The sequence below is a fragment of the Diabrotica undecimpunctata genome, chromosome 8, assembly GCF_040954645.1.
Source record: "Diabrotica undecimpunctata isolate CICGRU chromosome 8, icDiaUnde3, whole genome shotgun sequence".
NCBI lineage: Eukaryota > Metazoa > Arthropoda > Insecta > Coleoptera > Chrysomelidae > Diabrotica > Diabrotica undecimpunctata.
The window spans coordinates 103,915,638-103,937,470 of NC_092810.1; the positions used below are offsets into that span (position 1 = coordinate 103,915,638).

At 32.4% G+C, this 21,833-nt stretch overlaps 1 protein-coding gene across 3 annotated transcripts in view; it reads right to left on the minus strand.

Moving 5' to 3' along the window:
* The window catches only part of mub (poly(rC)-binding protein mub), a 413,814-nt gene that overhangs the window by 167,339 nt on the left and 224,642 nt on the right, over positions 1-21,833 (minus strand). For 2 of the 3 annotated variants that reach the window (XM_072540673.1, XM_072540671.1), the window contains exon 1: positions 12,896-13,033. The exons of the other annotated variant lie outside the window; for it this stretch is intronic. The gene's annotated coding sequence lies outside the window, so the exon portion shown is untranslated. Of the gene's footprint in view, positions 1-12,895; positions 13,034-21,833 lie in introns of those variants that run through there. 3 annotated transcript variants of the gene reach the window in all.

Below are 21,833 nucleotides of genomic sequence, written 5' to 3' on the forward strand. Positions count from 1 at the left end.
TTTCGAAATACGAGTGACACTTAGTTGAAAAAAAGTGGTTTTGAGAAAAGCCCATTAAAGTAAACAGCTGCCGTTATCCGGTCCGCTTGAGCGAATTTCTAAGAGTATTTTCTAGAAATTTTTGAAAAAAAAGAAAATTTCGATTTCTTCGGAACCTGACCTTAAGAGATGAACAGCAAGGTTTTCGTACTGAACCACTAGCACCACTATGAAGGATGTAGCGTTTTATATTTAATATCTATATAATAGTATAAATTCTGTTTTAAGTTTTGTATTCAGTTGTTTCAAAATATAGATGTGTTTGTCTCTGTTACATTGTCAGGTAAAAAATTATTCTGGTTAAAACTAGGAATCGAGGACGTTAAAATAATCAATAAAATGTGTGTTGTTTATCTCGTAGTAAAGACGTATTAGCGCTGGGAGTGTTTTTTGTCTTTATTTACATTCAAAATTCCACATTTCGTACATGTTATTTCTAACTATAATATTTTAAGATTTTTTGTCGTTGAACAACGATTTGTTTACATTCAAGCCCCAAGTCAGGTATTCAATTTTTCTAAAACGTAATAAAGCTGGGAATATTTCAAGGTTGTTACAAACGAGTGTCGAGGGTAGATTGTTTGTTTAGGTTCTTAGACCACAAACTAGCTGTGAGACGCGAGGGGAATTTATTTTGGTTGAATTTGTAAAATCTAACGCGGGGAGTCAAGCAAGAGATTTCAGACTAAAAAGATGTTTGGGCGATTTTGAATCAGGAGTCGGTTCAATTTTTTTGTGTAATGTCTTAAGACCGGTGAAGGTGATAATACTCTTTGCATAATGACAGTTTAGAACAGAGTAATCATCGTAAGATTTGTGCAGTAGCACCAGCTTTGTTGTCGTTTGCCTGCTTGATCCAGCCCCATCTGCGTCAGATCTTCGTTCCTGAGTGTAGAAATGGTTTCCTTTTTGTTCCAGTTGAGAGTTTTGTCCTTGCAGCTCCAATCCCAGAGATGGTAGCAAGTTTCTCAAAGTTAAGTGGCAAGGTTTGTGAATGAAGGTAACAATTAACATTTTAATTTTTCCAAATTAGACAGACATTTTTTTGCTAAGGTAATAATTGCTTTCATAACAATTTAAAAATTGTAATATTTAACAGTTTTAATTTGCTTGTATAGAAAATATATTTCATATATAAGGTTAAATTTTAAGATATTTTCATAAACAAGGATATCTTTAATTTCTAATAATCTAATTTGGCTATATTAATAAATAACCTAGGAACCATTTCGAAAATTTTTGTAGCAATCTCCTTTGTAAACAGATAGACATGTAAGTTTTTTTTTTATTCTGTATTTTGCAACTATTAATATAGTACATATATTTTTTTAGCCATTTGTATTTTTGATAACTGTTTGTGGTAAGACACAATAAATGTTAAATTTTGTTTCTTAACATTTGTTTCTTTTTTTTAACTAACCTTTTTTGAGTTTCCGTTTGGAAAAGATTAGAATACTAGAGGTGTTTCCTGTTTCCTTTTGTTTTGTTTGTCCCAAGTGATTCATGACCTTTTATTTCATTGTGTAGTTACCCCAATCTGACACCCTTTTCGTTCACTTATCCACGACCCCAGCTAACCCCTGAGTGCCGTTCGCACATATAACGATTGTTTTGCTTGCCCTATCTTCGCCCCCATAGTTTCAGTCCCCAATTTTCTACCCCCATGATCTTACCCTGAGCTAGGCAAAAAATATTTTCGTTACAAGGGTTGACATAAAAGCCACGCAATTTTCTTCTAATAAATTTTGTATCAGTTAGTCAATGTCTAGTGTCTTCCAGTTGACTTTTTAGGGAGAGATACATTTCCATTTTTCCTGTTTCTAAGAAGCCGGTCAATATTTGATCCACTAACTCCTACTATACTGACGCGTATTGAGATTATAGTACACATATTACATCAAACGGCACTTGACGTGCGACATCAAGCACATTTAATAGTGCAGACTTCATGTACAAATTAAACACACCATTACAATTGATGACCTAGAACTGGAAGGTGTTGACACCTTCATATACTTAGGGTCGCTGCTAACCAAAGATAACAACGTCAGTGAAGAAATAAAAAGAAGAATAGTGCTCGCCAATAAGTGTTACTATGGCTTAAGTAAACAGATGGCCTCAAAAATGCCTAGAAAAATTAAACTGACTGTATACAAAACACTAATAAGACCAGTGCTAACATATGGTTCAGAAACTTGGACACTAACACAGAATGACCAAGAATTGCTCAAACGTTTTGAGCGAAAAATACTAAGACGAATATATGGAGGCATAAAAGAACAAGGTTTGTGGCGCAGGTGTTACAATTTTGAGTTGTATGGAAGATTTGGAGAACCTGACGTTGTAAAATTCATTAAGGTAGCACGCCTCAGATGGATAGGTCATGTAATCAGACGAGAGGAAGATGCCATAGTCAGAAAAGTTTTTGACCGAAGAGGGCCGATCGGACAACGAAGAAGAGGAAGACCGAGACTTAGGTACCAAGACAACCTAGAAAATGATTTGAAGTCTATCGGAATTAGAGCATGGAGAAGAGTTGCCAGAGACAGGGGCGAATGGAGGATTGTTCTGAAGAAGGCTTTGGCTCATAAAGAGCTGTAACGCCACTGATGATGATGATTACATTTTACTGGGGTAAATGTTATTTTTCAAAAGATTTAAGTAGATTTTGTTTACTTCGTTAACAAAGTAAACTAAAATAACTATATTTATAATTATGTAGTTTGTAATATTTGTGGGAATGTGATTATCAAAATCACAAGCCTAATATCCGAATTATCGTACTATGAATAGATAATGGTTTGTAAATCCGCTTTACGAGAATTGACCCGCTGCTAATTTCTCAAATTTATGTTACGGAAATATTATGTCAATATAGTTTGTCATTAGTAAAATTACTTAATTCAAAAATAATTTGATTTTTAACTCATCGGGAAATACGCAAAATTTGTGTTATATTTATATTTCCGATCGAGAATGTTTTCACATCAAATAAATTTCTTACGTGAACTGTGAATTGGACACGCTTATGTCATACTAAACCCTATTCATTCTACAAATTTCCAATCGTCAATAGAACCACGTGTAAGCCAAACAAGGTCGTACCGATGTACGACCTATGTATCATATGATTTTTAAAAATATTTACTTTTGAAACTGTTAGTGAAAGAATTTCTTGAAATTTAATCATTATATCACTATTAAACTAAACTCTAAAAAATAACACGACCAGTAAATAACTTAACAATAACTATAACATAAATATAACACAATATATTAACTTAAAAATCAACACGATACAATTTGAATTTAATATGATGGCAAGTTAGGATCTGTAACATGAGAATCTGTCTCGCTTAAGGTAATAAATTATATTTAATAGCCTCTTGACGAATGAGACGGCGAATATCAACACGTGCTCATGTTTACTGAAGGGAATTTGGTAAACGAATGAACTTTATAGTAAAGTTGCAATGTTCTAGGCATTAAATTCTGAGAAATGATAATTGAGTTTGACGAGAACACTGTTGCCAGGTTGTGATTATAGATAATTTATCAACTTATATATTAATTATTCACATACAGTCAAATAGTCATAGAATAACGGACTTGTTAAAGTATCACATAAAACATGGCAACTTAGAGATATACCATTCATTCTGGACGTTCACTGCACACACAGTAGCATATCGTTTACTTTGTTAAGTCAATTTTAAAAATTTATATGTACTAAAAAAGTATTTTTAACAAATTTATGTTTTTGTATGTATTTGAAACATAATTACGTGAAGCTTAGCTTTTAAAAATTAGTAACGTATGTAGGAGTTCTAGAAGACGACGTTTCCTTTGACTATTTTCGCCTTCTAAAGTTTTCAAAACTCTAAAAATGTATTAACCGCTTCATATTAACTATAGTACTTATTTGTTTCAGTAATAGCAAGAACAAAGTCGTTATCAATAAATCAGTTGTTGATAAACAATATAATGGGAATTCCAGAACAATTAAAACAAGTAAAATTGTGTTTGGAAGCAACCTAAAGCATCTACTGTTTTATGTTTAAACGTAAAGTTTGAGTATTGATAAATCAATGATTTATTAAATGACATTGAAGTTTTTAATTCTATATATTTTTTGCGTCTATAATATCGAACCCTTCAGCGTCTATCATTCATCACCGTATACCTGATTTTTATCTAGCAGCAAATTATTGCTGCTCAGGTATTGGTGATACTGCAATCTAGATAAAAAAATACTTTGTCTTGTAATGTAATAAGTCTTGACAAATATTTTACCAATAAGCATTTTGAAATAAATGGTATTCCAGCTATTTAAAGATAAAGTCAGTATCTACATATTATTAAACTGTTAGAGATCTCCTTCTAGTAATGTTAATACATAGTTTCTTTGAACTCCTAGAGGCGGTTTTGGAAAAGATAATCAAATCGAACATATACCTTATTATCTAATATATACATAATGTATATTATAAAACGATTCATATAAAACGAACTCTAACTACAATAAACATGTAGAAATATTTTTACTGTATCAGTTTACTAATAATAATAATAGTTTTGGCCAACTAGAGTGGCAAATACCTCAATTTCATGTACCGATCATATTTTTTCAAATCTTACTTCGTAAAGTCCTACATGTGTACTTATATTGTTGTTAACGATAACTCAACAACAAAATAGGTTTTATATCCAATTACCCAGGACGAATTATATGAATTCTTCTTCTTCTTTGTGTGCCGTGCTTGTATTCAAGCGTTGGCTATCGTCATATTGACAAGCTGATGAAATGATTCTCGATCGGCAGCTAGATGAAACAGTTCCTCGACCGTTCGACCTGTCCATTGCCTAATGTTATGCAGCAAGGACAGTTGTTTTCTTCCGACCCAACGATTTTCTTCGATTTTGCCCTGAATGATTAACCGGAGTAAGCGATATTTAGGTCCTCTCATTATATAACCGAAGTATTGGACCTTTCTCATTTTGATGATGTTGATCAATGCTCGCTCTTTGTACACGCTCTCTAGCACGCGTTCGTTAGATATGTGTATTGTCCACGGGATTCTGAGCATGCGACGGTAACACCATAACTCAAACGCTTCTAATTTGTTAAGATTTTTTATTTTTGTTGTCCAGGTTTCACATCCATAGAACAAAGTGGACCAGTAGCATTTCAATACTCTTAGACGTGTGGTCAACGACAGACTTCTACTGCATAATACAGAACGCCAGTTAATAAAGTTTTTCCGTGCGAGTTCTATTCTGGTCGAAATTTCCTTGTCACTTTCAACCCTGCAGTCAATCCAGCTACCCAGATATCTAAAGTGTTCCACCCTTTCCAGGATTTTGTTATCTAATCTTAGTACTGAGTCTTCGATATTAATTTTTCCGACCACCATCCATTTTGTTTTTTTTTTTTGCGTTGATTGTTAAGCCCTTTTCAGTGCATTCGTTGTTTACAGCATTCAACAGGGTTTGTTGATTTATATGAATTACTAATTAAAAAACTGAAAAATACCGGATCTAATCGATCTACTATATCGACATTCCAGGGTTTATCATAAAATTTGTAATTGATGCAATAATTTCACCTCTTACACATCTTCACGTAAATTTGATTTTGATTAATTTAATTAGGTACCTATTTTATTTAATTGAGCGTACGGTATGTAATATTTTGCCTTTTTATTAGTCCATATACTCCGATTTCTTAACGCTAAGGAGAGAATAGTAGTACATATCATTTGTAAAAATTATTCAATACAATTAGCACTATCCCTCACTCCTAAAAAAAATTGTACTCCACTGGAAGACCAAGAATAAATGAAAATGGTCATCACCATTTCTTGGAATTTAGTGTATACATTTTTGAAACTTTACTATATCTGATACAATATAATAATTATAGGTACCAAACCAGAAAAAAATGATTGTTTATTATAAGTATGTATTTTCATAGTATAAATTTGACATCAATATTTGCGTTAAGAACATAAATGGACTTATTGAGAGAAGAAAACTCAGACATATGTATTATAAAATAGTAATCAAATTCTAAAGTTGGAACTGCAATTGTAATTCTTGTTTACTCATTGAGTCTAAAAATAAAACTAAAATGCAAATAGAGATATTTATGTATCAAATAAAAACATTGGACAAACAATGTAAAAATAAATCATACATGACTGTTAAAGATCATGTTTACTACTATTACTTATTTAGTATTATAGTTTTATATTCCCTTAAAGACTATGGAGCTTCAGATTTTGAGGAAAAATATATTTTGTAGAGAAGTCAACAAAAATAATATTGTTAAGTAAGGTAAAAATGGTGTGGCAAAATTTAAAATGTGTAAAATGTTTTGTACTCGTATAGCAGTAAGTAGTTTAGCAGTCATTCATCTTACAACTAGCTGATATGTAAAAGTTTACCAAAACTACAATGTAACATTTCCGAAATAATAGAACCACCATAGATGCAATATTCATTATCAGACAAATAGCCGAAAAAGTTGTCAAATATAATAAAGTTACCTTCATGTGCTTCATTGACCTTACGCAAGCCTTTGATAGGGTAAAGCTTGCCGATGTTCCGAAACTATTAAAGGAAAAAAAACTTAAATCAAAAACAATTGAAATTATTTGACAATTAAACATCAGAAACAGCTCTTTCATAAGAGCAAACAATAAGTTGTTTAACAACATACCAGTCTCAAAAGATATTAGGCCAATGGATAGTCTCAGCCCAGTTGTCTCTAAAGTCCTTATTGATCATATCATTAAACAAGTGAAAATCGCGAGAAGAGGTTATAGATTGGGCCATACAGAATTTAAAATAATTTGCTATGTTGATGATGTGGTGATAATATCTGAAGAAGTGGACAATCTCCACAAACTACTATACAGGTTTGAAATAGTAGCGTTATGAACGCTAGAATGTAGAATTCTAGCGTTCTGAATTATATCTGTCAAAACAATAACAACATCAAGAGAACCCAGAATATGTAAGTAAGCAATTTATAATAAAAGTGTGGAAAAGTCATGTCAAATATCTAGGCGCTAATATTACAAATAGAAATCTAAAACAAGAAATACAAACACAAGCGATAACAAAGGCCAGGGTATCAGGATTTTTCTGTGATGTAATACGAAGAAACAACCACTACTCTGCAACTACTAAGAACTACAGAAATGAAGACTTTAAGATCAATTACTGACAAACCGCTTAGAAATAGATGTATGATCCAAGATGTAGAATGGTCTAGAGTCAGAAGAGAGCATGGAGAGACCACATTGATGGAGTGGGTGGCAGTAGACTTGTAAAGATTACAAAGGAAGAGAAACCAGGAATCGGAATCCCAACGAAATGTCGAAACCTCATAAGACAAAAATTGGCCATTTTTAGATTAATGAGGATTTGGGTTAAACATATTGTTCTGAATGTTCTAGCTAAACTCCAGATTCATGAACACTATGTTTTGGCACGTTTTTGGCATCGAAAGTTTTTCGCTCTCCTAAAAAGTTGTAAATTTTGTCATTCAGAGAAAGTAAAATTAAATTTAACAAATCGACCTCTCTCAGCATTCTTTCAATATGGGTCATTTCTGAAATATTGAGAGTGGTGCTTTTCAAATAAACACAGTTTTTATATAAAAAAAATTTATAACAAAAAAAATAGATCTAAAAAAACTATGTCAATTTATGTTGCAAAGAGAAGCAGTTAAGAGTATAGAATTAATAAGTAAGAAGAAACATATTTAGACAGTGTGAAGAATCAACGAATAGTTTGTGAATACTAGGTAGTTTTCTTTGGAATAAGTAGTATTAAAATATTGTAAGTATGTGTACTCATTAAATAAAATTTACAACGAATATAAAGAAAGGAGAGAAGGAGTGACCAAGAAGCAGCCAATCCAAAAAAATAAGTGTCAAATTAGAGAATGATGATACATTTACAACAAAAATCAAACTGAATTTATTTATTTACTATTTAACAAATACAAATATTGCTTGTAGCAGTCAAAAATACATAGTATATAACAAAGGAATATAAAATGTAACTTAAAAATGTCATAAACAAGAATACAGATTAACAGAAAATGATTTATGGCAAAGTCACAGTAAGCAGTTCAGTGGGTGTTCTGCAATGAGTCATATCCTTCTGAGCAGTAAAAGCGATATTTCAGCAGATATCTTTTTATGTTTTTCGAAATTATTACAGCTTAGCTGTTATAATACTTTTGGTGAAATATTGTAAATGTGAACATCAGACTGCTTTATTAAATGGACCCGTTTTCTTTTCATACTAATATTAAATTTCAGTACATGCATCAAAGAACATGTTTTTCCAGATATCCTTAAAAAAGCAATAATTTGTTCAATCTTCAAAAGAGGGGACTCAAACCTGCCAGAAAATTATCGGCCAGTCTCACTACTGGAACTTATTTCAAAAATTGTGGAAAAGTGCATAGCACTACAAATAGTAGATTTCTTTGAGGTCAATGGTATGTTTTCTGAATGTCAAAATGCAGTCTTAGATATTTTAAACCTTATATTGTATATTACAAAACAATTTCATAAGCTTCAATTTAACTCAGTCCTTTGGTGTGACTTGAGCAAGGCTTTTGACTTGGTCAGCCATGAAATCCTCTTGCAAAAATTAGGAAAATATAAATTTTGTTCCAATAGTATTGAGCTCAGAAATTCATGTCTGAAAGATAGGGTACATGTTGTGAGGGTTGGTGGGGTGTTGTCATCAAATTAATGTGTGTTAAATATTTGAGTACCCCAGGGTTTAATACTGGGCCCTATTTTATTTTTGATTTATACAAACGATCTTCCAAACATGGAACATACAGCTAAATACACATTCTTTGCAAATGACACTACAGTGGCCTTTAGAGCTGATAATATTGAGGTAGTGCTGGAGGTTTCTATAGTGACACAGCACTGAGCAATGGTTTGCTGCAAATGGGTTTGTACTGAACAACAATAAAACTAGACAAGTGATTTTCACAATGAGAGATGTGGGTGATATGAATGCTGGAGTTGGCAAGATTGGATTTTTAGGAGTTCTTTTGGGCCCAAAATAACAGTGGCGCACACATATAATTAACTTATGTAAAAAAGTAAATAAAAGTCCCTTTATGTTGAGAAATCTTTTCAAATGTGTCTCACTCTAGAGATTATATGTACTACATATCACTCCATATTCCACTGACATCTTTCATACTCTATCCTTGTCTGGGGCCATGCAGCTGACATTCACAGAGTATTTGGTCTGCACAGAAAGACAGTAAGAGTCCTTGCTGATTTGAAATTTAGGGAAGCCTGGGAATTCTTACTGTACCAACACAGTGCATTCTAGAAAACCTTTAGATTCATGAAGAGGAATAGGTACCAATCGTTTTTAGAAGTCATGAAGATCAGCATGGTTACGATACTAAGCTTAAACAGAATATTATACCATCATATTGTTGTTTGAAAAGGTGTCAAAATGGATCAGGGTATGGGGCAATAAAATGGTTTAATATTCTGCCTGAAAATATCAGAAACTTGCCTGAAAAGGAATTTGAAAATGTAAATTAAAAAAATATTGATCAAAAATTCCTTTTATTCAATTCAGGAATATTTACAAGATAATTTTAATTTTGATTGAGGTTTTGTCATCAAGCAAAAAGACAAATAGGGAATCTAATCGTTATGAAAAGGAGACCAAAATTCATAAAAGTGGCCCAAAATGTAAAGGCGCCAAATTTAAGACTATGTTCCAATATTATTATAAGCACTATGTTCCAAACACTTAAAATACTTTTTTTAAGACTAGAGCATAATAAAGTTTTAATCAAATAACGATAATAGTCTAAAATGTGACACAATTGTTAAAAAACTTCAATATAAATAAGCTTTCATGTGACAGTTGGGACAAACAATAACATAACCCAACTAAATTTGATTTCTTAAACAAGGAAAGAGACTATCTTTCCTTGTTTAATGTGGCCTCTCAAAATGGCACTTCCTGTCTAACAACATTTTTGCCCCCACTACCTTTACATTCCCTCTTCTGTCTTTTTGCTCGATGGGTTTTGTACATATTTGATGTGTGTAAGATTTTATATTTTTCAACATGAATAAGCAGTATTGCGCCATGCCACAAAAAACAAGGTTTCAGAAAATTTCTTTTAGTGTCTTTTCTTTCATGGTTGTAACTTAATAGTCAATATTGTAATTAAAGTCCTACCAGAGATCTAAGAGAGTCATTAATATTTATTATCCATAAGTGTCTACCACCAAGGCAGCAGGGGATCATCTTTGGACAGGATCATAACAGCAGGGTGCTATTGTTGGAAGTGTGAAATTATATAAACAAGGGTTCATTTCATAAAACAGGTTTATGGAATTTGATACCATGAGCAAGAGCACCCCTCTGAGCTGAATATTATTGAGTCTCTTAGAAATATTACCAATTATTCTAATTCTTACTTAGAAACTTTACCAATATTTTTTTAATTGTATTATATTTAGCCTTAAAAAATATTACTTAATACAATATAATTAAATACTTAATGTATTTATGTATACTAATTCTCTAAATCTGCTGAAAGATTCGGGTTGATGACATTTTGGTACATAGTATCAATAAAGCATATTTTTCTCCCTCTCAAACTACAAATGAAAGGCAAATCATATAAACTTGAACAACATTAGGTAAATTAGACTCTATACATCGAAAAATAAGATACATCTTGAAACCAGAATGTTCCTTACTCACACTTACAAAGATAAAAATTGACAAACACACAAAAATCAATTGATATTTGTGCATTTGTGAATTTTGATGAAAAGGTAGATGTTGCCTAAAAACCAAAGGCAAAAAAAGAAATAAGTAAATTAGAGAAGTTATAAAAGTTGAAGGTACTTGACACCCAGTTGTAAACTTAAAGGGAAATGTACAGATACTACTCAACAAAAGGAAAGAGATTGAGCTATATTGAGCTGAAATGCTAAAACTGAATATAACAATAGCAATAAACAGAGACCAGCAGAAGAGAAAATAAAAAACATGTGGAAAATACATTTAATAAGTTAGATAACGATAAACCTTTCATTCATAAAGGAGAATATCAATCTTTATAGAAGTAATGTGGATAAGTATGGTTACTATTATAGGCACAAGCATAATATGATACCAGCATACTGGCATTTGAAAAGGTGTCAAAATGGACCAGTGCATTGGACAATAAAATGTTTTAATGTTTAGTCTGAGAATATCCGAAAATTAAAAAATATTGATAAAAAATTCCTTTTATACAATTCATAAATATCTACAACATAATTTTAATTGGGGTTTTGTACATATTTGGCATGTGTAAGATTGTATATTTATAACATGAATAAACAGTATTAAATTGGACTTTTTTGTATGTTGCCAAGGAAGACATTGTGATTTAAATATTCCAGGTGTTTCTCTGTAAAGTTTAAAAAAATAACTGTTAGATTTTATGTAAACATGACTTGTGACTTTAACCCTTAACAATTGGTAATTTGTTAAACTCTTTGTACTTCAAAGGAGTGGAATTAAAAAAGTACGAAATAAAACAGCATGCAGATAAGAAGAACAAATACTGAAATAATGGCAGCATTTTTGGAAAAGTTCAAGCTAAAAGAAAAGTACTTAGTTGTATTTTTGGGTAATACAAGATGTCATCACATTTAAAAATGATTAATTTACAATTTTTTCCAAACACTATGCTTGCATTAGACATTATTCAAAGTTTTAAAGGGCTATATAAAAAGCAACTTCTAAAATATGTGACAGCTATGATAAGGATAGTTCCAGCTGTAAATTCAAATAAACTGAAAATAGTGAGAACATGTTTCCTTAAAACTTGCTTTTGAAGTAAGTCCAATGATGAAGAACGACCAGAAAAGATAGATAATAATTTATTAACCAGATTTTGAAAAAATGGAACATAAGAATTATATACAAAGCAGTAAACAATCAAAAAAACAATTTGAATTTCGATGATTTATTTTGTAATCTTGTATTCACTAGATGAAAATAGTCCCTAAATGAATGGTATCCACAACAAGATCTAATAAATAGATGTAGATGTGAAATTTTGGACAAAGAACAATTCACACCAGTGTTTTATTTAAATTTATATCTAGCAATTCTGGGCCCTAGATAACAATATACCACTTATTCTATTTGTTGCATTTTTCAAACATTTTAAGTGAAAGATAGAATAATCTGTGGGTTACACCAAACTCTTAGATATAACCGCATAAATCTTCTGATATAAAGAAACATTGCCGGAAAAAAATTAAGAGTGTAATACAAATCTAATCACTAAAGAGTGGCATGAACTAGTAGGATCACAGGATCAGTAATGATCATTAGGGAAACTCACACAGATTCAAATATGGGTTTATATCTGTAGATACAGAAAAAACTGTCCTATACTTCATGTATCTGTACATTACAATCAAAAACATTACAGGCAGACTGCATGATATAATAAACAGATTCGAAAAGAATCTAGTAGACTAACCAAGGAAAAACAAAAATGTTTTTGTTTAGTATATGACTCTTAAATGCGATTTATTCCTAAAAATAGATTACTTGCACATACCGTGTAAAATTAGCGTTGTATTATCAGCCAAATAAATAAAACTAAAAGCATTCTTTCATTACGAATCACGGCGTGAGTTAAACCACTTTGAACATAACCATTTTATTTCAAACCGATCTCAGCTATATACGAAAACTAATATATACTCTTAATTGGTAAATAAAATTAATTTCCGTTTTCACTCAAATATGATCAATTTATACTTACTCTCGTTCAACAATCACAGTTTTTATTAATCACTTCCACTTGCACACAAACCAACAAGCAATACACCATCAAGCATCAAATATACGGCGACTGCGTTCCTCGTCCCTCGTTTGTTTGTTACGCTTTACGTTTATCGCTTACGTATCCAATGGATGCTGAATTACCAGAATAACAAAGTGTTTATTGCTTACGATGTATGTTTAAGAATGCTTTATTCGATTACAAAATAAGACTTCTTAGTACAGAAACTTAATATTAAGGCTGTTAGAATGTTTTAAGTAAATTTAAAACTTTAATTTAGGTACAACAATGAACTTCCTTTGATGTAGGCAACCAATATTACAATTACTAGTGAAAATTTGTTATGCTATTATGGACATTTTTTACAAATAGGTACAGTATAAATATATATGGATATAGGTTCTAAATCTCTCATTTTTAGTTTAAGTGGAGAACAATTTATAATGGAACAAATATAACAAATCTGATGAACTATGGAAATTGTTGGAAAATGTACAATATAAACAAAATTCTATGAAAAATTCCAAGGTGGGAAAAATCTTAAACTAATGACTGGGTGTTTAAAGAATTAAAGTTATAAAACTTTATAAGCCATTAAAAGAGAAAAATTATAATGAACAATAAAATAAACTCTACGTACAAAAATATAGATAGCAAAAACGAATATAATAAAATTGTAGATAGATATGAGCCAAATATGTAGATTAACCCTTTCGCTACTGGTGTACATAATCGTGTACATGGATTTCAAACCTTAAGAAATAAGAGAACTTCTATATGTATTCCGCAACAACCATTTGTACATGATCAGGTACACTTCTTTTATATAATTTGAAGCCACTGGCTCCATCTATGAAAAATCGGTTTAAATAATCATTACCAACCAACATGGCGACCAACAGAAGTTGTGGATCAGGTGAGTACCTTTCATTTATATATTTTTTATTTTTATACAGTTACGTTGTGGCTATTTTATTATACTGCATGATTTTATGAATGTTTACGGAATATTTCTTGATAGTAATCTCATCGTTATGTGGTAAAGGTTTTTGAAAAAACTGTATAAAACATTATGTACACGATCGTGTACAATTGTACTGGAAGGTAAATTTCAGTTAGTTGTTTTATGTACACAATCATGCACAACTGTATTCAGAGACTATTTTGGATTCGAATCAAATGTGTGTTGATAACAGGCAAAAGTTACAACAAAATTTTTCTTTGCAGGCTTAAGAAACTCAAAAGCATCTATTTTTATGCGAGACGTGAGAGTTAACAAATATGTGAAAAATTTGATGCAGAAATTAGACAACGGGTACTTTTCGGATCTCTCCGATTTGTCCGAAGGTGAAGCTGATGATGAAGATCTATTAGAAGAAGCAGAAAATGTGGAAAGCCGCATTGAAGACATAACTAGTTGCTGCAATGGATCCACAAGATGACAATAATGAAGATGAGCTTCGAGAAGATAAAATATTCGACGACGTAGGTGTAATAGGATAAGATACTATCAACAGAAATTATGAAAATACTTTTGCGTATTTAACGACTAAAAACAAAATTCAAAGGACAGAAAGACAAACTGCCCCACTAGCAATACAAAATTGGACCAAACCTCAAGATGAACATAGCGATACAGAAGTTAAGTTGCCTATTGAATATTTCTCAAGATATATCCCGGCAGCTTTATTCGAAAATGTTGCAGAGAAAACAAATCTGTATGCCCAGCAATGTAACGATTTTAATTTTGCACACAGGAATTCAAAAGAAATTGAGATCCTTATAGGTTTACACATCATAATGGGATGTTTGAAACTGCGTAGAATACATTTATATTGGGATAATGCTATAGGTATGAGCACTTTTATAAACAGTATGTCCAGAAAGAGATTCTATAAACTCAGAACATATTTACACATAGTAAATAACTTGGAAAAAGATCCAGATAATACAGATGTTTTTTATAAAGTTCGACCAATTTTTGATGCCGTTTTTAAAAGATGCCGAGAATTAGAACATGAGGAGAAGTTATGTGTCGACGAACAGATATGTCCCTTAAATGGAAAATTATTGGTGAAACAATATATAAAAAGTAAGCCTAATCCATGGGGAATAAAATTGTTTCTACTGTGTGGAGAAAGTGGACTGATATATGATTTTATTTTGTATCAGGGAAAAAAGACCGAAATTGACCAAACTTTACAAAACAAATTTGGACATGGTGCTGCAGTTGTAATTCATCTTAGTAAAAGAATTCAAACACTTTATACACAATTATACTTTGACAACTTTTTTTCATCCTATGCGTTATTGCAGTATCTAAAACAGAATAACATTTATGGTGCCGGAACTGCCAGACTGAATAGATTTGGAAAACCTTTTCTCAGTGAAAAAGAATTTTCCAAGAAACCCAGGGGTTACATGGAACAGCTCTGTAGTAAAGACGGTGACGTTATTTTAGTTAAATGGTTTGATAACAGAATAGTCAATATAGCATCTAACTTTGTTGGTATTGGAGATAAAGATATCGTTAAAAGATGGGAAAAAATAAAAAAACATTTGTAGATGTTGAAAGACCAGCGGTAATCAAGCGTTATAATTATTCTATGGGCGGTGTAGATAAAATGGATTTTTTATTAGGCTTACATCGCATATTTATCAGATCGAAGAAATGGACCCTTCGTATTTTCTTCCACGCAATAGATATGTCAATCTGCAACAGTTGGTTGGAGTACAAAGAAGACTGTAAAAGACTAGGTGTTGACAGCAAGAAAATTCTCGATCTTTTACATTTTCGAATGGATGTTGGAAATTCCTTGGTACTTGCTGGTACAATGTGTGGTAAAGACAAGAAAAGGGGTCGACCAAGTTTACAAGACGTAACTTTAGAAACAAATTCAAACAACACTAAAAGGTGTAGATTTGAAACTCGTCCCATTGACACAGTTCGATTAGATAATGTAGATCATTTGCCTATTCACAGTGGTGAGAAAGGGATTGGGCGCTGCAAACAAAACAACTGTAAAGGGCGTTCACGTTTCATGTGCCGCAAGTGTTATGTTTATTTGTGTCTAGGAAAGGAGAGGAACTGCTTTTTGACCTTCCACTCGAAATGACTTTGTATTTGTGTTAGATTTTGTTTGCGATTCATAAATTTTCATGTATTTTAATCTTAGATATAAGCTGAATATTAAACAAATAATTATTACTTGTTTCGGTTTATTTTTAAAGCTTTTACATAAAAAATACACATTTTACCATTTAGCCCAACTACTGTTTAGTACTAATGTACACAAACGTGTACAACAAAATTTTTACATCTGGTGGGGGATTTTTTTGTTTTTTTGTATAATCCCATTTATTTATACCTATTTAACTAAAATTCCACAAAAAAAATTTTTCTCTGTCTAATAATATTTCAGTAGCGAAAGGGTTAAAACAAGGTAATATTTCGAATTAAGGAGAAAACAAAGAGAAGAAGTGATAAGATAAGCAAAAAACTGAATGCACTATTGATGACAATAGTGGAAACATTGAGGAAGCTGTCATCCATCAGTGAATTGAGAAAGCCGGATTTAGATTAAAGTTATGATTTATTTTATTGTTTTTGTTATTATAAAAGAAAGGATTTAAACTATCATATGGAAATGATAGAAATTATTTGTAACCAAATACTGGCACGATTCAGGAGGTTGGATCAATGAATGTGCTGAAAATAATTTGTTAGGCGAATACCAAAGGAATAGACCAGATATTTGCCCTAAAGAATTTGCAAACCGGTAGTTAGAAATACAAAATAGGTATACTGTATGCAATATTTTTCCAGTTTAAACAAGCGTATGACAAAATTGACCGAAATATGTAAACAAAGATTTCAAAAGTACACCGAATGCAAAAACAGAAAATAAAAAAACTTTGTTTTGTGGCATGGAATTTCAGGAATGAAATTTGGGGTATTTCGTAGGGATGCGATAGGAGAAGTGTCTATGGACGCTGCCTGCCTATGACGAATCCCTGGCTGTAATTTCAAATACCGCGCGGTTACATATACATCGCCGGTTTCCGATTGCGCACTAAGTTTGTAGTTTAGTATCCGCAAAGTTTCAGACACTTGGTTGTTATATTAGCAAGTAAACTGAAATAAAATTAAAATTTGGCATTGCTGATCTAATAATCTTTTTTGGTACGTAGTATTTTACTCGTAACATACGTTAAGCTAAGTGTTGCTTTTGTTTTGTATGAAATTTCACTTTCTTTGTCAAATAATATACTTTGTTTTAGGTTAAAATGTCAAAACAAAATTAAAAAAATTAAAATTACTGCCTTTTTTATTTGCCTATGATGGACAGATGGACCCCTGTGTCGTTACCTATGACGGACTAGGGTATATCATAGGAAAACGAAAATAAATTGGACATACCTTCAGTTTGGCTACTTAATGATTAACATAATATGTTGTAGATGTATGGCTCCTCAGAAAAGGCAGTGAAAAGAGAGTAATATGCATCAAGCTTTAAAAAGCATAGAGGAAAAAACTATGGGGTTTACGCTGGTAGCAAAAACACTTAACGTTCAAATAACGACTTTTAAAAGGCGCTTTATTAAGCGACAAGGAAGTATCAAAAGTGATTTGGAAGGACGAAGACCAATATTCTCCACTGCTATTGAACAGGAAGTTGCTGACCATTTATTATCACTATGGAAACTTCTTTTTATCCTGACCAGTAAAGATTTGCAAAAACTTGTATACAAAGTAGGTGAAGGAAACAATATTAGCCACAATTTTAATAAGGAAGCCAAGATGGCAGGCTGGAAATGGGTCAGAGGCTTTTTAAAGCGAAATCCTCAAATATCAAGCTCAAGCTTTTAATAAACCAAATATACTTATATACCAATTTTACTACATTAGCAAATATATTAGACGAGTTTCACTTTTCACCGGAAAACATTTATAATATGAACGAGTCTGGTTTGACAACTTTGCAAAAGAAATCGCAGATAATTTATGTTAATAAAGGTCACAAAAACAAGTTGGGGCTTTAAGGTGCAAAGCGTGGTCTACATGTTACGGTCGTATAAGCAATGCATGCAATTGGATCAAATGTTCGTCCTGTTTTGATTTCTTCTCGACAGAGAAAGAAATATGAATTTATGATCAATGCAACCACTGGAAGTGTAGCCTTCACTCAAGCAAAATGATGTATGACTTCCGGCATTTTCTATTTGTAAACCGGCTGCAACATTTTTTAACGAATACAAAGGCTTCTAAAACCAACAAAGTTTGGTTATTACTTGATGGTCATGGTAGTCATGAATGTTTTGAATTTCTTCAGTTTACAAAGGAGAACAGTATTTTCCTGCTCGCTACTTTCATCACGTTCAACTCTTGGACGTAAGATTTTTTAGACTACTCCAAACTTACTAGGGCCAAGAAATTCAATTGTAGCTGCGACATAATCCAGGTAAAACAGTGACCCAATTTAAAGTAACCAGTCTCTTTAATGGAGCATATTTAAAAAGTGCTCTACCATCAAATGTAATAACTGCATTAAAAAGACAGGAATACATAAGTTCAATCCAGATGTCTTCGAGGATTGGCAATTTTTGCCATCTATAACAACAGATAAAGAAAACTCTGAACAAAACTCACTGCCAGGATGTTCTGACCAGAACTCACCACCTGAATATTAGAGCCAAAATGTTTCTTCGATTGAAAGTTTATCAAAGATCCACCGATCAGAAATCAACATCGTCGTTAGTCCTAAACATCTCGGTAGAAGATACTTGTCCTCCTACTTTAGCTGGACTGTCTGAAGTAACGCAGAAAAGAGGTAGAAAACGGGGTAAAAAACGATATTTAGATTTAACGCCAGAAATTGAAGATATAAAACAAAAAATTGCAGGAAAAAAAGCAAAAACGAAACAAGACGCCAGAAAAGTGAAAAGACAAGATAGTGTTTTAACTACAATTTTGAAGACGATTGTGAATACTCTTTTGAAGAAGACGACTCGGACGATACAGCTTGCATTTACTGCAATTATCTATTTTCGCATTCACGTTGATAGGTTTTGCTTTCTTATTTCAATTTATTCAACATCTTTTTCTTCTTTGAGTACCGTGCCCAAGTTTCAGGTGTGGGTAGCTTCCATGACGATTTGCCTATATCGTTCTCGATCTTGCGCGGCATGTAATAATTCATCTGCTGATAAGCCAGTCCATTGACGAAGGTTTCAGAGCCATGAATATTTCTTTCTACCAATTCCTATTTTTCCGTCGATCTTTCCGTTCAGTATCAACTGCATTATCCTGTATCTGCTTCCTTTCATTATATGCCCCAGATATTCGAGTTCTCTCTTTTTTATCATCTTTATTAAGTCGCCTTCACCTAGACCTGCTCTGTTTGAAATATGTTAAACAGATGATATTCTGAGCATTCTACGATATAACCACATCTCGAAGGCTTCTAATTTGTTCATCATGTTAACCTTCATAATCCAGGTTTCACATCCATACAGTAATACAGGATACACATAACATTTTAGAAACTTAATTCTCAGCTGTAAGTTCAGCTGAGAATTGCTGAGAATGGATCTAAGTTTCATAAATGCTCCTCTTGCAATTTCTATACGAGTTTTAATTTCTTCATCCGGATTTAGTGTCTCGTTTATCCAACATCCTAGGTATTTAAAATGGTTACCTTTTGTTATCGGTTCATTATTGACAATTAGTTGTATAGCGCCGAGGTCTTGTTTACTAACCACAAGTAACTTTGTCATCTGCATATCTGATGTTGTTAATAGTTTCTCCCCCGATTCGAACTCATTGTCCTTCCAAGGCTTCGTTAAAAATTATTTCTGAGTAAACGTTAAACAAAGTTGGGGACAATACACAACCCTGTCTTACACCTCTTTGAATACAAATTTTGTCTGTTTCTTTGAGAATTGAGACTTTGATTGAGAACAAAGCTTCCCTTGTTCCCAATCCTTCTCTGAAACCGAATTGTTTATTTCCCATTGTGTCTTCACATTTCTGCTTGATTCTATTGAGAGAGTGACTCATGAGACTAATTAGTCTAAAGTCTTTACATGATGATGTATTAGGTTTTTTTAAAAGTGTGATAAATGTAGACTCCAACCATATTCGTGGCAGTGTTCCAGTTTCGTATATGTGGTTATAAATGTTTGTTAGTTCTGAGACATTGACGTCGTCTAGAAGTTTGAGCTAGTCTGATGGTATTTGGTCACGGCCTGGAGATTTCCCATTTTTGCTTTGTTTGATGGCTTTCTTTACTTTTGCTTTTAAAATACTAGGACCAGCAGTATTCGTATACTTTGTGGTGTTAAGTGGTGGCCTCGTATCCAGGAAGAGCTCTTTTATGTAGTTGGTCCATTCTTCCTTTTTTTCGTTTAAGTCGAGAATAATTTTACCTTTGCAGTTGCTTATAAAGTGAGGAGTTCTTTTTCTCTGAGTGTAGGTAATTTCTTTAAGTTTTTTTGTGTATATTAAACTCGTCATGTTTTCTTTGTAGTTCTTCCATCTCACGACATCTCTGTTCCATCCAGGCCTCTTTTGCTCGCTTAACCTCCTATCTTATATATTTCTCTATATCGAGTCTCATCTTTATTTTTACAATTTCTTCTTTGCTGAATAAGGTCTAGTATGTTATCGATCATCCAATCCTTTTTCTTTACTGGCTCTTTTTCTGATTTCAAAACTTTGTCTGCTATGGTAACCATGGTGGAATTCATTATATCTATATTTTGTCTGATATTTTCTTGTTCAGATCTTTCTAACTGTTTTTTAATTTCATGGTTTATCTTATTTCCTAACTCATCTGCTATTTCGGTATTTCTTAGGAGTCGATTATTATGTTTTTTCTGAGCTGTCGGGGTTTTTATTATTTTTAATTTTAGTTTGAATCCAGCACAGAGCAGATTATAATTAGTTGCTGCGTTTGCACTTGGGAATGTTTTTGCAAATCAAGATCAGATTTAATCAACATAATGGAGAAGTATTTAAGACCCGAGAGATTCGACAGGGATCTATCTGTGAAATGAATAGCAAAGGAATGGGACCATTAGAAAAGAACCTTCATGAACTCTTTGACTAACCAGATTGTCACTAACGCTGGTGTTGATGCCCAACCACTAGACCCTAATAATATTAAGCTACAACTGTTAGCAAATCATACTTCGCCCCTAGTATTTACCTATATAAGCAATTGTGAAACTTAGACTCAGTCCATCCAAATGCATGATAAAATTTACATAAAACCAAGTAATATCATTCATGTCTATTACATGCTATTTTGATGGAAATAGCAGAACTTAACTCTCAGGTTTATGCAAATGAAAATCCAACACTCAGTGCTCTACCTGGTAACTACCAATTCGAGTCACAGAGCTCGTCAAAAAATTTTGAAAGTATCACTGTGACAGGTGCTATCATCTCTACTGCTAAATATTCAAATCAGGACACAAATGTTTGTCTGCAGTGGGCCAATACATCCAACGAAGAACTATCCTGCTTTCCCATGTTTTGAAAATCTGCAATATACTGTCGCAAAGTCGTCCGTTCACGCTATTAACGAAAATATTCCATTTGTTGTTGAAATTTATGCTTTAGACAGATCAAGTCAGGTGTACATAAAAAGAAGAAGAATAGTACAAATAATGAAAAGGTTGCTGGAGTGAGCACATACAACGAAAAAGTTGGCGACAAGGATACACTTGTTACCAAAACATGTTAAAGTTGCACAATATTTTGACGCTTTGTAATTGTGGTCGAGGTAATTAATGTAATGTCTGGTTGGACAATCATAATTTGAACATTTTTGTAGACAAATAAAAAACTCCAAAAGAAAAATGAGTTTCCTGTAGTCAGCTGTATACCATAAATCACAAAAATTTTATTTAA